General features: G+C 43.7%; 1 long non-coding RNA gene across 2 annotated transcripts in view; it reads right to left on the bottom strand.

Moving 5' to 3' along the window:
• Positions 1-2,436: 2,436 nt before the first annotated feature.
• Positions 2,437-16,506, bottom strand: part of LOC306939626 — an 82,112-nt gene continuing 68,042 nt past the window's right edge. For both annotated transcript variants that reach the window (XR_013791896.1, XR_013791897.1), the window contains exons 4-5: positions 8,190-8,299; positions 2,437-3,394 (exon numbers count right to left, since the gene is read on the bottom strand). This is a non-coding gene — a long non-coding RNA (uncharacterized lncRNA). The remainder of the gene's footprint in view (positions 3,395-8,189; positions 8,300-16,506) is intronic.

Raw genomic sequence — 16,506 nt, 5'->3', positions numbered from 1 at the left:
TAGAATGCGGCCCAAAGATAAAAATATGTACATATATAAAATGGGAGTACTTACATTTTTAAACGTTGGGAATCACTGGTTTACAGCATGTAACATAATCCAACACCATGACATACACTACAGTAGCACACGTCCCATACCACGCTCACTTTAAAGTGCTGCAAATATTATGGCATGTTGCATTGCACTGCAAGCATTACTTTCTGTCGTTATTGTTTTTGTGTATACTGTATCGTCCCACTTTCGGGTATAGTATTTTTATACTATTGCTTTGCCAATACTGAAGTCAATACTATGCATGAACCGAGGGAATATAAGCTCCAAATCCAGGGAAGCCTGTACAGTAACGATTGTCAATAAAGTGCCTGTCATTGATTCATTGGGTACTTTTAATTGACATGTCAGGCCTCTGGAGATGGAAATCTGCATGATATGTACTGTATTTAGTTATGCAAGGAAGTCCCCCACGTTCAACTGGCACCAGTTTCAATACACACACACACACACACACACACACACACACACACACACACACACACACACGTGCGCGCGCACACACGCGTGCACATACACACACGCACAGACACACAGAAATCAAGACCAAATATTTGCACAGCACACACATTCAGCCACATGTGTTCATCCGCACACTCACTCACACACACACATGCACGCTCACGCACACGCACACACACACACACACACACACACACACACACACACACACACACACACACACTGGAGAAGCGGGAGCACCATCACTACATTAATTTTTCATAACATCATGCTCAATACAAAATGCAATAAGTGTTTCTTGTAAGACGACTCCCGGGCACTTATAGCACTTGAGCGTGCTGCGAGGTCTCCTCCTTAGAGGTCCACGACTCCACCCCTCTTGTTTCTCTGACGAACTTTGTCTCTGGCAGGCTGACATCTGAGAGGGACGGGGAGAGAGAGAGAGAGAGAGAGAGAGAGAGAGAGGGAGAGAGAGAGAGAGATAGTGGAGAGACACATTTTTTGCTTACAAGGCTGTAAGAGTAATTTGTGCACCCAGAGTTACAAATGGATAACACTGGGGATTTTATATGGTGTACTGTAGAATATCATGACAGATAAAGTCAGCCCTAGCCTTGGCATTGTTCATCTGATCAAACCTTCTTCACTTTACCTGCAGGGGCCTGGTCAACACCTGCAGTCTACTCTCCAGGTGGTGGGCAGGTGGTGGTGGGGGGGGGTATCATTCTAGCCGCCCCAACCCCAGTGACTCCCCTAAATAGAACCCCACGCACTCACCCCTAACATCACACCCATTTCTTCAATGATTCCAGTATTGCTAGATTGGTGTGAACATGATCTCAGCCACTAATGATGCGAGGTAACTCATTTAGTGACATGAATCCAGCTCAAACACGTGTTAATGATGATGACACAGACGCTATAGGGACGATGGTATAGAGTTGGGAAAGAAGAGCAGCGGTTTGGGGGAGTGTAATCAGAAACGCGTCTTTCAATCTATTGATTGGAAGATGGGCAGTGGCATTGAATGTCATATTAAGACATACAATTAATCGCTGCTAGTCAAATGAAACTATATGGGTAAGTTCTATGATGTATGAGGATGTAAATGTGGAACACACTCTCCCAGATACGCTACTATGTTGTTATCCAGAGGTATAGGCTGACATGCATTTCACTGGTCTAAACTGTTCGGAGCCATCCGTAATATGATTAGGCCTACTGGACACCTATAATATTGATGGAGACATTAACTAATGCTTCATGTTGTCAATTGTCGTCAACGGCAGAGTCATCATTAGCTGTATAGTCTGATGACTAACAGACAACTCCAAACAGGATCAACAGACGACAAAGTAAATTTGTTGTGGAAAGGTTAGCTCTATATATTCCAATAGTAATCATTGCTATGAAGAGTTCAGTAACTTCCCTATCTCTCCAACTCTTTAGTACACAGAAAATACATTTTCAGGTTGGGATACTACTTTTATCCAATCAGGAGAGAGAACCCCCACAAAGATACACATTCACAATACACCCCTATACAACATCACAATACACCCCTTTCACAACAGCAAATAATGTAACTGAAAGAGATGGAAATAAATAAATGAAACTGATTTTCAAATTGAAGACATTTTTAATCATTATTCATATATTATTATTATTATTATTATTATTATTATTATACCAGATTGCTAAGTTCCCATTCCAATTAAACTCCATTTCCCTTAGCAATCAGCTAATAATTGTATAATTGGCAACAGTAGGGCAAAATCACAGCCATCTTAACTTTGCTGGAGGATTTGCACGAGTCAGCTGTATGTTTGGGAGCCCTGAAAGAAAAGAGGACATTGACATGCAAATGATTGTCTTGAACTTTATTGAGCGGTACATTTAAGTTAATTTGCAGTAGTTGGGGAGTGGCTAATGGAAATAGGCTACTCCAGTAACTCTTAAGAAGTCAATCCACCTGATTTAAAGGAAGCCAGTACATAGATCTTTGGATTGACAATGCGGTTACAGTGCTGTGAGTCTGTGACATAACAGACGGAAGTGAAAGAGAGACAGAGAAAGAGAGAGGGATACAGGCAGGGAGGAACATTGGGGAAAAAATTTGATCCATTCCAACTTTATTTATAAAGCATATTTAAAACAGCAGAGTTGACTAAATTGCTGTACACCCGAACTAAGTACAATAACACCTCAAAAGCACAATAAAAATACAAACAAACATTAGTAGGTTACTAAACTCAAAAGCCAAGGAATGAAAAAATGTTTTAAGATGCATTTTAAAAGCAGTGTTTAAAAGAATCCATAAATACATCAGTGGTAAGTATCTATAATGACTGCTCCAACGGCTTGTTCACCATTCAGAAAGTTATGGGGGGACTGATTCCTTTGAGCAATTACTCTTGTGGTGAAAATGTTATTAAAATGATATGATATGATCATATCAAATGATCAAATGATATATTATGTCTATGATTTTCATGCCATATTTTGTAACAGTTTTATAAAAGCAATAGGCACCATATGAGGCCGTGATTTACAGTACAGTCTGAGTCTGCATTGTACCTAACAACGCCACTTACAGTAGCTGTTCTAAAATCACTGTAAACCGCGCCCTCTTAGAGCTTATTGCTTTAATTTGTACCCTGTCGGGTTATGTTATCGCAGGGCAAAGACAGCCGATCTAGATCTACAAGCTCACTGAACTTTGTGAGCTTGCAGGTCGCCTGTTTTGCCGTGCGGCACTGCTGTACAATGAAGTATACATGAGGAGCATGCAAAGGTCTTCTCGTTCCTGCACTGCATCACATCAAACTTTCTTTGTTCGTGCTCCAGGGTTTGGCAGCTGGATCTTGTCACAGTGATCCTGTTGGAAGAAAAAAAGTTAAGTATTGTTTTTGAATGAATCAGGGTGGATCATAAATATTGCACAGGAGGGTCTCATGAAAAATGCAGTGCATGCCCCCTCCCGCCGCCCCCCCCCCCAACCCCATGACTGGAGCCTATATGCTGATGCACCTCTGGGAACCGGGCATAATGCTAAGATTACTATCAAAACAAGACAGGGGTTCTGCCAGTTACACAATGGGGGGATCCAGGAAATGAGGAAATTAGCTGACTATAATATAAATCAGAGTACAGTACTCTGAATGAGCAGTGGTCAAAAGGCCAGAATATCTACGAGTTTCAAACCTACTACTTTATACTCCTACTTCACCTACTTCACTGCAGTATAGGTGAACTGTTTTGAGGGTAATAGGCTAATGTTGGACATATTACAAATGTAAGTAAGTCATATTCAACATATCGTTTGCATGTTTGTACTCTGCTAAGTGATTCTGAGTGATCACATTCAGTGATGTGCATGGGGACAAATGGTTTACCACAATACCTACATGGTGATCACATTGGGTGATGTGCATGGGGACAAATGGTTTACCACAATACCTACATGGTGATCACATTGGGTGATGTGCATGGGGACAAATGGTTTACCACAATACCTACATGGTGATCACATTGGGTGATGTGCATGGGGACAAATGGTTTACCACAATACCTACATGGTGATCACATTGGGTGATGTGCATGGGGACAAATGGTTTACCACAATACCTACATGGTGATCACATTGGGTGATGTGCATGGGGACAAATGGTTTACCACAATACCTACATGGTGATCACATTGGGTGATGTGCATGGGGACAAATGGTTTACCACAATACCTGCATGGTGATCACATTGGGTGATGTGCATGGGGACAAATGGTTTACCACAATACCTACATGGTGATCACCCCGTTGACATAAGAAGGATAATAGCCGACATCTAAAGTAATATAGGGATTTGTATGAAAAAATAAGTTGTTGTTTGTAGTTTGCATGACTGAATCCGTCGAGACTCTATGTGTGTGTGTGTGTGTGTGTGTGTGTGTGTGTGTGTGTGTGTGTGTGTGTGTGTGTGTGTGTGTGTGTGTGCACACGCGTGCGTGTGTCTATAACTATGCCATTACAGAGCCTTTTCGCTCCCCAAAATGTGTATGTCTGTCTATGCTCAAACACTTATTTAAATGTGTGTGTGTGTGTGTGTGTGTGTGTGTGTGTGTGTGTGTGTGTGTGTGTGTGTGTGTGTGTGTGTGTGTGTGTGTGGTTGTGTGCCCTCTACAGATGTGTGTGAACGACCCAGCAGAGGAGCTAAAAGTAAAGCGTCAGGCTGTAATTGGGTTATGGTGGCCGGTGATGGATTAAAGCACGACCAGGGAGACGCTGCAGTAACATTAGGGTGTCTGAGATGTCAGGGCCAGAGCGCTCTCATTAATCGCCTCGGCCCTTACATTACTGCATTAGCTGTATTAGCAGCTAGGAGTCTGCAAGCACTTTGGGATTTCTCGCTGAGACAGGCCACATCCCTCTCTTTACTTCAGGATGCTAAGCAGAAGAAGTGGGCTTGGTGTCACTTCTTCATCTCAGCCATTACAATATGTGCAAGAAAACAACGGAAGGAAGGACGTATAAGGAAGGAAGGAAGGAAGGAAGGAAGGAAGGAAGGAAGGAAGGAAGGAAGGAAGGAAGAAGTATTAACCAACCAATGAAGGAATAAAGGAATGAAGGGTGGGAAGAAGGAAGGACATATGTTTAATAAACAGTGATGGTTGACAACATAATTAGGTGCTTTGAATACTAACTTAATTGGCAAAATATAACCATCAGCAATATACAGTATATGTACTCTACGAGGAATGAAGAGTAATTAATTATAAACCCTGTTACTCTTGCGAGATGGTTTAATATACCGAAACAGTCACACATACATGGCAGTCACACCAAAGTAAAATAAAGAAATGACCACCCTTGTGCATGCACAGCTAGGCATAGACACAGCTCACACCCTTACATGCATGCACGCACACACACACGCGCGCACACACACAAAAAGTGTGAGTAGGCAATTCATCTCTACATCTCCCTTCCCGCTACAGCCTCCCAATCAGTCATCCCACTTCTCAATAACGTAATAGTTCTGTTGTGTGAAAATTGATTTTTAGGAACATGCACCCCCCCCCCCCCCCCGCCCCCCCATCTCCAGCCCCAGTTCTTTTCTCCATTTTATCCTTCTCCCTTGGAGCACTGAGATTTACACCATAGTCATTATTAATAAGCAGGAATTGATTTTTTTTGTGTAGTAAAACACTGTGTGTGTGTGTGTGCGTGCGTGCGTGCGTGCGTGCGTGCGTGCGTGCGTGCGTGCGTGCGTGGCTGCGTGCGTGGCTGCGTGCGTGCGTGCGTGCGTGCGGGCGTGCGTGCGTGCGTGCGTGCGTGCGGGCTATCGGTGACGGCAATGTCTTGTTGGTTTGGTTGGGAAAGGGGGAGTGATGTTTGTGCATTTCCCTGATTGTCATTCTCATTCCCTGACAGAGCGAGGTGGGTGGGGCAGAGTGTGGGATCATGGGATACCGTGATGAAGATATATGGACCAAACATCGGACCGATCCTGAATGTCCACCCCTCCCCCGCCCCCTTCTGCCTCTGAGAAAGTGAGAGTCTCATCACTCCAACTCTCCTTCCTCCGTCTCTGCTCTTACTGTATATGGACAGCAATACGTTTATTTAACTCTGAGAGTGTTACAAATGTAACCAAATGGACATTTCTGTCTACACGCTCTGTGCCTCAGAGGTGGAGTGGCTCGTTTGGGAATTAGTCTACTGATGACATCATCAAAACTTTTTTCAGTGTCTTATTGATGCAACAACAGTGACTTCTATTTCAGCGTGCTATACTTGCCAGGAAGAGAGAGGCTGTATTTTCCATTCGTTTGGAATCATCACCGATGATATCACTGGTAGGCCGATTTCCGAACTATCCACAGCCCACCTCTGGTACACAGAGCAAGACAGAAATGGTATCTGTCGTATAATGAGCATTATTGCAGGACCAGACCGTTGTAAGAGAGAGCTATGCCACTCTTTCACCTCGCCGCAGTGCTATCACGTGGTTGATGTATCACGCGCGCTTCATCAACACCCACTATAAGGATTCAATGTTTGGAACTGCATGCACAATATAGTGTTTGGAACTGTTGGTCGCCCGATGGCAAGTGTTACGTCTGCATTCTTCTTATTCTTGTTGTCTTTATGTCTGAGCACACCGAAACAAATTACACAATAACTGTTAGGTGGTTTTGGCAAAACATTATTGAATACTGAATATTGGACGAATAATATTCTCTATTTACAACAGATTGGCTTTGGTATGTCGTAAGTTACGACATACCAAAGCCAATCAGCCCATATCCTGATCTGGTCCTCACCAGAGCTATTGAGAGAGAGAGAGTTACGACTTGTAACTCTCTCTCTCAATGGCTCTGGTGAGGACCAGATCAGGATATCAAGATAAAGTTTTACATCGGTAAAGTGTTCCTTTTATCTCTGAGAGTGCACAAGTGGAACCAGAAGGACCCGTATAACATTTGTGCACTCTCAGAGTTACAAATGGACACAATTAACGTGGCAGATAGTACCGTGTGAGAGGCGGCCTCGTCATCACTCTCCCTCCTCTGCCTGCCCCTGGCTCCACCTCAGTGTTCCCATGCTGAACGCTTCAAGTGAACACTTTGGACACAGCTGTCCTTGCGTCATTAAAGCGTGGGCCCTGCACAGCCGTGCACGCCAGCGTCCACCAGGAGACTATTACGGTCTGACCTCGCAATCAGTCGGCCGCACCCTCAGAAACCACCCTCAGCACCACTCGATGATTGGCTCATCACGGAGCTCCGGTGAGCGTGCCCACTTTAAGTAAATACTGTATATCTAAATCCTCTCACAAAGAACCAGGGTACAAACTCCCCAGACCCCCCCCGTCATCTGAGTTTCATGGATCACTTTCTCAGGGTGAGTTGAATAGTCGAGGGCGGCAGGTGTGTATGTATGCGTGTGTGTGTGTAGGGGGGGTCTCTCTCTCTCTCTCTCTGTGTGTGTGTGTGTGTGTGTGTGTGTGTGTGTGTGTGTGTGTGTGTGTGTGTGTGTGTGTGTGTGTGTGTGTGTGTGTGTGTGTGTGTGTGTGTGTGTGTTGGGGGGGAGGGGGGGTTGGATAGTCAGTGGATCACAATCTCAGAGAGCACAATTTCCCATGAGTGTCCTTGGGTACCTGATCTGCGCAAAGCAATACGGGACCCCCTTTCTATTGTTGCTCACACTTACACCCACGCACACCCACACACACACACACACACACACACACACACACACACACACACACACACACACACACACACACACACACACACACACACACACACACACACACACACACACACACACACACACACACACACACACACACACACACACACACACACACAAAAGCCTCACACACAGGTATCTGTCTGTCTGCTAAGCGCCTCCGTTCACATGGAGGGCTTGTCCTGCCGCTCCAGCGAGACAGGTATTAGCTTTCCCCTGAGGGAGAGAGTTCTAATTAGGTAATTGACTGATGCATAAAGCAGGTGCATGTATCCGTTACAGCGGGCTCGACCTGTTCATTATTAAACAGTGACCCTCTCTGCCACCCGTGCCAAAGCCTGCGGTGCCGCCGGCGGAGAAAGTGGTCACTGGGAGCACTCACAGGGATCAGGCGGACTCGTAATTACACTTTCCTGGTTACCTGAGTCCGTCTCTGTCGCCGCCGTGTACGCCGGGTGAGCGAGGCCCCTCCCGGCCCTGACCGGTGCTCCGTTTCCCACTGATTGAGGACATCACCACATGGAGGGCTTTCTGGGAAGTAGAACAAAAAGGACATTTGCAAAGTACAAATTGTTTCGGTTGTCTTTCAAGGTGAATAGAGACTTTTTTTTGTGTTGAGAATACACCGCAAAGTCCTGAGGGTTACTTGAGAGGGAACAGATGGAACCAAATGGACCGATTTGCACACTCTGCAGGGTCAAATGAACACCGAGGAGTTTACAGTGCAGCATCTTATACGATAGGCCACTGATCATCGGTTTTCAGCGTCACACATTTTCACATTGACAGACACAAAACTCGAGCTATTCTCGGCCAAGCACCTTTCAAGTGGGGAGACATTTCTGCCAAGTGCCAGAAGGTATCAGCTCAGTTTGAGACTTTGACACCAGTGAAATATATAAAATATTGGGTTGCTGTTAGGACTGTAGCTCAGTTTATTCACAGAAAGAGGCCAAACGTTCGGGATATGGATTGATAGCGGAGACAGGAATTGATTCACTCACTCACTCACTCACGCGAGAGAGTGTGTGTGTGTGTGTGTGTGTGTGTGTGTGTGTGTGTGTGTGTGTGTGTGTGTGTGTGTGTGTGTGTGTGTGTGTGTGTGTGTGTGTGTGTGTGTGTGTGCGCACACGCGCGCACGTTCCAGGTTTTGTGTCGGCATGTGCACGTGAGTGTGTATGTGTTTGTGCATGCCACGGCCAGCCTCTAAACAAGCGCCGGTCAGTCCATTTTAATTCACCGAGCTCCACATTTAATCTCCCAGTGTATAGTGAGTTATGGGTGCCAGAGAGACGTGATGCAACAGCTTTTCGGTCACAGCTTTTTTGATTGGGACTTATAAATAATCTTTCTTCAGCACTAGACCAATGAAGCTGAGATGATTGGCCTTTTCAAAAAACGACCACTTTGCTACATGTGCCAGCCATCACAAAATCAGTGACATCATAAATAAAAGTTGCACTATAGCTGTGAGTTTTTACAATATCTTCAAGGCCAGCCTAACGACTGCTATCATAAATGTCCACAAATGGGATCACGGTAATCCTTCGACCCCCATTTCTTTTTTATATTAAGCAACAAAACCGTGCACAAATTATATGATCCAAAGTTAAACAATGTCACATTTTAGATGAGAATTTCATACTGAGAGACAGATACATTTACCACAACGTGTATCGCGTATCGGCGTCTCAGAGGATGGCGTTTACTCTCACTGAAAGACGTGGCAGGGTTTCAGTGTTCTTCTGCCACATTTGCTGATAAAGATTTTATATAAATAATCCGATACAGTTACACATCGCATATCATGTGTCACGGCCAGGATGGTTTTCCTGTAGTGTGTACTGAGGACAGCTGGTGACCCTACAGAGTTCACGTTGTTTGGAGGGAAGACGGACACCCACTGGGCCTAATCAGACACATCCTGAGACACCGCAGAGGGATCGGACACCAGGGATTACTAGACTGGGATCAAGTCGCTTCGCAGTTTGCTGATCCAGTCTTGGTCTTAGAGATATAATATGTGTGTGTGCAAATGACCGTGTATATATAGAAAGAGGGCTCTAGACCAGATCACACTGTCAATTCGGAACGAAAACCGCCCTGTGGACGCGAGGTTCAGGTTAGGGATCATAAATCCTAATTTATATCCACAACCCCTTTTGCTCCGTCCCTTTCCTACAACTCCTAACACGGGAGAGAGTACTACTACAAACGGAACCAAATGGACCCAGGTCCATTTGGTTACGTTTGTACTCTCTTCCGAGTTACATTAAATATCACTAAGGATTGCATTGTGTAAACAAGCCTGCCCATGGATTACAGGGATTACAGGCTATAGTGCAAGGATTACGTGTTCGGAATCACATTGAATGTTTATTCTCAAACAATCCCTAATCTTATCTAACCTAATCTAATCCCATCTATATAGTGATCACTGCGTGGAGAATTAGGCCTCCACATGCAAGAGAAGCACACAGAGGTGAGGGGGTCATTTTGGATATTTTCTCCGATTTCCGTTTCGTAGCATGTGTAATGTTTTTTGTTAACAATCACACCAAAATTGTGTGTGTATGGGGTGGGGCGGCTGGGTTCAGTGGGCTGTTATTCAAGTTATATACCAATTATGACAAACAATTGCATAATGTAAAATGTGCTAAGAGCACAAATGTATGGGAAATTGAAATTGAAGGCAGCAAATTAAGGCTTGAAATGCTGTTACACAAGACATTTATGCATCTTCTTTTTCAGTTTACATGAAGATAATAGTGAACTGATTCTCAGAGTGGACAAACTATTGTTGCTGCACTGTCAAGGGGTGTGTGTACCTGTACAATATATACAGTATATGAGATGTAACAAATGGATTGTATTTAGTGCTGCATGCATGTGGTCATTCCTGACCACTGGGAGGATCAAACGGTTTCCCCAAATCTGAGACTAAATAAATTAACCAAAATCTAATCACAGCAGAGATATCGCCATTGGCTTTGATTGCATCTCTGATTACGATTCACTGAAACAACTTTTGTTTGTATAGCGGCAGGGACTTATTGTCATTGGCTAGTGAAGAACACCTCTAATCCCTTCAATACTGAGTTGAACGTCCTCTTTGTGATTTATCTTTTATTGTCCTGAATTTCCACCATAGCACTGTCTCGTCTTGAACAATTCAGAATGTCCAAGGGAACATTGCAAATTGCAGGTTGTGTTTGTGTAACTGCGATTCATTTCCTCAGCTCGGTTCCATCGCTACAAGCCCTGGTAGAGGCCGCGGTAACGTGGATGTGTGTTCGGGCAGCCAAGAAAAACATTCAAAACCCACAATACAGTTATCTGAAAATGTATATAACGTCTTTACTCTTTCTCTTAGCTCTGTGGCCATGTGCGATTCAAAGCCACAATCTTCTCCCTCGTTCTGGGCACAGGTCCCATACTCATCGCTCTACACTTTATGTTCCACTCCACGGACATCAATGAGTGGCTATAGATTTTCATCCATGCTCCCTTTTTACTCCTACGAGGTCCAGCTCTCATTCCCCACTTGTGCGACACTGACTTTTAAAAGGACCATGCCCCCTCCCCAAACACACACGCACACACACGCACGCACACACGCGCATGCGCACACGCACACGCACACACACACACACACACACACACACACACACACACACACACACACACACACACACACACACACACACACACACACTTCACACGTGTCTTTATCCGAAACACTATATAAAAAGAAGTCCTTAAAACACAGTGCAGCTCACCTCTCTCCTGTCTGAACCTGACCTTTGACCTTTGGGAATGTTGACCCCCTTGAACTCAGCCTTAACCCCTTCCCCTTGTCACTGTGCTATCCCCACGGAGAGAGAGAGAGAGAGAGAGAGAGAGAGAGAGAGAGAGAGAGAGAGAGAGACACACACAGAGAGAGGACTTTGAGTCTTTTTTCTTTTACCTCTTCCTGCTCTCAAATGCCTTCCTGCACACACAGAGAGTACTATAAAAGGGGAAAAAGTGCAAATAAAAATCATTTTTACGAGATGGTAGAAGGGGTCAAGGGCCCCGTCCCTGTGAGTCTTGTCACATTTGGATTTGACCCCAGTGTACCCACTCCCTCCTGAGCAGCATGGACAGTTTCACACTGGCTAATACACTCAAACTGACTAAAGAAAATACAATGTTTTCAGCCAAGAATTGAACATTTAAGCATTTTCAACATCCCTATTTTGGGCATGTCATTATACTGTAGGTGGAAATGTTCACAAAAGTATGTTTCTATTTTTAAATAGACACAAGCTCACAACCTGTCGCATTGTGACCCCACAACATGACAAAGGGCTTAAGTGGATAAGCAATAGAACAATTTAGCATGAAGTGGTATAATAACAGTAATGAACCTTGAGTGTAATTACATGTTACCACCAAAACAATATATATTGTCTTGTAGGCCTAATTCAACAAAATCTAACCTTCACCATACAGTATATTTAATGGTGAAAATTTCAAAAGTTCTAGTAAGTAAATGAGTACTACTTGATTTGACATTGAAGATTCTAGCCTAGCAAAGCGGGGGATTAGCATCCCTGTAACCATGGAATTGTATTTTGAGCATGGCTATGTTGTGATTTGAGCACATCTGGAATCATTTTGACCAATCAAAATGCTTGTCCAGAACTGTCCAGAATCTGTTGTAGCTAATTGTCATCCTTAGCAGATTTAAGTAATCTTGGAACCCATTCGATAAAAATATAAAAATAATGGATTAGAAGACGAGTGTCCTGAATATTGTATTGTATTGTATTGTATTGTATTGTATTGTATTGTATTGTATTGTATTGTATTGTATTGCTAATGAGAACATCCTTATCAGTCATTTCACAATGATCAGTTGTTACACTATACTGATCCTTTTTCCTTCTTGTCCTGTGACCTAGTTTTCTGGGGTTGGCGGTAATCATCATAAAGCATCGTTAAGCAGTAGTTCAGTTTCAGCGCTGGATGGTAACTGTGTCAACATACATAAGGCGCACAGCCACTGAGACGAACCAGGGCAGCCATTCACTTCATCCGACTGTCTCTCACATCTCGGCTGCAGAGGACTCGAGTCTGGGATTGTTCGGAGGTCACAAAGTCATCACCACAAAGGGAAAGAGACACCTCCCTCTCTGATTAAAACAATAAATCTGATTAGCCTTCCCCCTTCTCCACACGATGTGTGGGAGCCCCCCCCCCCCTTCTTTTCATTCCCCTCCCCAGGTGCGCTCATGTCATATGTGAAATCTGATCGTGGATAAAAGTGCCAACCCCAGAGAGGAAAAATGCTTTTAGGAACTTTTAAAACTGTGTTTTAACAGTGTATTTTTAGTGCCCACTAAAACCTCTGTGCCATACCACATGCTAGAGAAGGAGAGCAGATGCAGAGGCCTGAAGACGGAGGGAGAAATTAAGAGAGAGAGAGAGAGAGAGAGAGAGGGCGATAGAGAGAGACATTCACTCAGTGTCAGCACCCAGAACTCAGATTCCATTGCCCTATTTTAAATGAGAGCTAGCGTGTTTTAAATGTATTTATCACCATAGATGACCTAAAGCCGGATTTCTATATCTCATTGTATGCATAACAGCCCCACACCTGCTGTTTGTACAGGTATAATTTCAGGGCTTTTTATCATTCAGTGACACAGGCTGGGAAATGTTAATGACATGTCGCATAAAGCCAGTAAATGTTTTAAGACACTTAAGTGTGTACTTCTACAACACATCTGTTGTAATAATACCAATATGGGTGTGTCGTTTTCTTAGTCGGCAATTTCAGGGTGTGACAACTGACACATTTCCATATAGTGCTTTAATCAACTTGAAGGATCTTGTTGATATGAAAATGAAAGTCATAAAGGACTGCTATTAAGGTGTAAATATTTATGACTCTGACCAGGATTGGACTGTGGACTTTGACTTTTAAAGGACAGTTGTTGTGTTGCAGTGCCTCTTGCTACAGCAAGGCTGTCCTCGGTTCTGAGTTGGAAATGGAGCACAGAACTGTAATAGTTAGCATTTGCACAACTAGCTGTACACAAGGTGGATGCAATAACTTCCTGTGACTTAAGTGGTGACAGCTTAATCAAGCCATACTTATAGTGCCAAATCACAAGTCTCAAGGCACTTTACGTGTAGAGCAGAGACCCAACATTTCCCCCATGTATGAGCAAGCATTTGGCAATAGTGGCAAGGAAAAACTCTGCTGTAAACGGAAAGAAGCATTGAGCAGAGCCAGGCTCTAGGGTGGGCGGCCATCTGCCTCGACCATGTTGGAGTTCAGTTTGATCATTTACAATTTAAACAATAATAATATTTTCATTTCACAATAATTAACCTCTCTGTGTTCCATCACACAGTTCAAGTTACAACCTCCTCATTCTACTGTCCAGTCACGTCTTCTGCTATACTTACCTATAAATGTACATCTCTCCTCTCCTCTCCTCTCCTCTCCTCTCCTCTCCTCTCCTCTCCTCTCCTCTCCTCTCCTCTCCTCTCCTCAGCCTTCAGGTCATTGACAAGGGATCTCTTGACCTCTTCATCCCTGCGCTTGTAAAAGCAGCCACAGGGGGTCCCAACAAGTGAAGAAATGGAAGCCATGTGACATAAGACAGTGCCTATAAATATGGTCGAGATCACAGGGGCACTTAATGCAGGAGAGGGCAGACTGCTTTTTTACCAGCGCGTCTACAACATCTTAAAAAGGCCCTGTCGTGTCATATGAAACCAATAAAACCCAAACACTTCCTCACAGGCAGTGAAAGGCCCCTAAAGCCTATTTCTTTCTCTTCATCGTACGACTGTGTTGCTCATTGAAAATACCAGATTTTCACTTTAGTTTTTAGTTATTTCAGCTATAGCAACTGCAGCAGTCGGTCAACAAATTATAAATTAAGTATAGCAGGTCTAACCTGCTATAACTCACCTTCTCCCGCCAGACCGGCCTTTTGCTGCTCAGCTATATACATTTTTCTCTTCCTTTCTCTCCCTCTCTGCTTCTCATCCTCCCTCCCCTCTCGCTCTGATTTATTCTCTATCTACCATTTATTTTCTCTCTCACACTCTCTGAATGCCTTCTCGCTGTCTTGCTCACTCTTTGAATGCAGGCGAAGGAGGATACAGTTGCGGCAGGAAATGGGTGCTGATTCATAGCTTGCAAGGATTTAGGGTCAAGAGGAGTGGCCTGAACTCCTTTGAGGCACGACAGGAAAGTGAAAAAAGAGCAAAATAGAGTTACATCAGAGGGGAACCACCAAGCCAGACTAAAGGGCCGTCCACAGCAAGAACGATGACTAAAAGATATCTATAAATTTTGTTTTAACAATCATTCTAACATAAATGGATGGTGGGGTCTACACCACAACTAACGACAAAAACAGTGACAAACAATGTAGTTGGGATCACTTTCAGAGCGAATGAATGATGCAAACCACTGACACAGTGACAGCCAATACAAATCTTAGACAATCTGTTTTATTTTTCTTGTTAATTTTTGTTATTTTATTCATTCTGTTTTTTTATCCACATGCCCACTAGCAGCTCTAGCGCTGAATTCACACCATGGTATTCCACTCCCACGTCTGGAGAAAGCAACATGGTTCCATGCTTTGTCTGTGAGAAGAGACCTCAGGAGGTGGAGCCAACAAAACACAGTATGAAAAAGTTGAGGAAGGTTTGGCTTCATGATAAGACAAAGGGGCAACCAACCAGGAGCTCGCTATGGTCTGAACCCGACAGGGACAAGGCGTACCCACTATTTCAGATGTTTTATACACAATCATGTATAATGGAAAACCACTCAGAGGAAAACCACAATTTCTGCTGTCGTGAATTGGGCATAAGGACGGCAATCTCAGTTGGTCAAGCCATTTGTCCGTCCAACAATTGACTCCCATAGGAGATATTTCAAACAGTACTGGGGTGATTTGCAGAGAGAAACAAAGAAGCCAGCCATGTGCTCAAAGGAGATAAAAAGTTGTAAAAGTATACTGATGGTGTATGAATTGAAGACTGTTCTTGGTCATAACATGTTGGAATTTCTGATACAAGTACTCTCCTCCACATTTCTGAGTGCTCAGATCTCTTCTTTTTAACAACTGTGGTGATTTCCTTGGAATTCCTATGTGCACCTTTCATGCCCTGCAGAGGATGAATAAACCCTACTGACTTTGATGACCCATGGTCTTTCCTGTAGCGCCACCATTAGGCCATGATACTCACTGAGCACATAAATGGTGACCCCATGACCTTTCCTTTAGCCCCACCCTCAAAATATCAACTTTGATATCTCACAATGCCTCTACAATAATTAAAAGGTTTCTGGGGGAGGATATGCAATGCTGTGCATGCAAATATACAGAGATATTCACTTAAATAATGAATGGTTATTATGAAAGATTGCTTCAGTCATCAAATCAATTTCTCTTTGCGTTTTAATGGATGAAACCCATCATTTTACAATGCTAGTAAAGCAAGCCTGATAAAATCCCCAAATTCTATACAGAACACAGGACATTACATCTAATGTGTTAAAAGTCTAGTGTTGGTATAGCCCTGGCCTGCTGTTTGAACGAAATCTGGGAACCCATTCGGTAAAAAAGTGAGATTCTTTTTTTTGAAAAAATCTGTAGAAACAGGAACTTGGTTTGGCTCCCCCCACTTTCTTAGTCCACTTCCTCCTGGGTGGTTCTGTG

Source organism: Electrona antarctica, assembly GCF_951216825.1.
Source record: "Electrona antarctica genome assembly, chromosome: 16".
NCBI lineage: Eukaryota > Metazoa > Chordata > Actinopteri > Myctophiformes > Myctophidae > Electrona > Electrona antarctica.
Note: the sequence above shows the minus strand (reverse complement) of the source record. Positions and strands in the feature narration are given on the sequence as shown.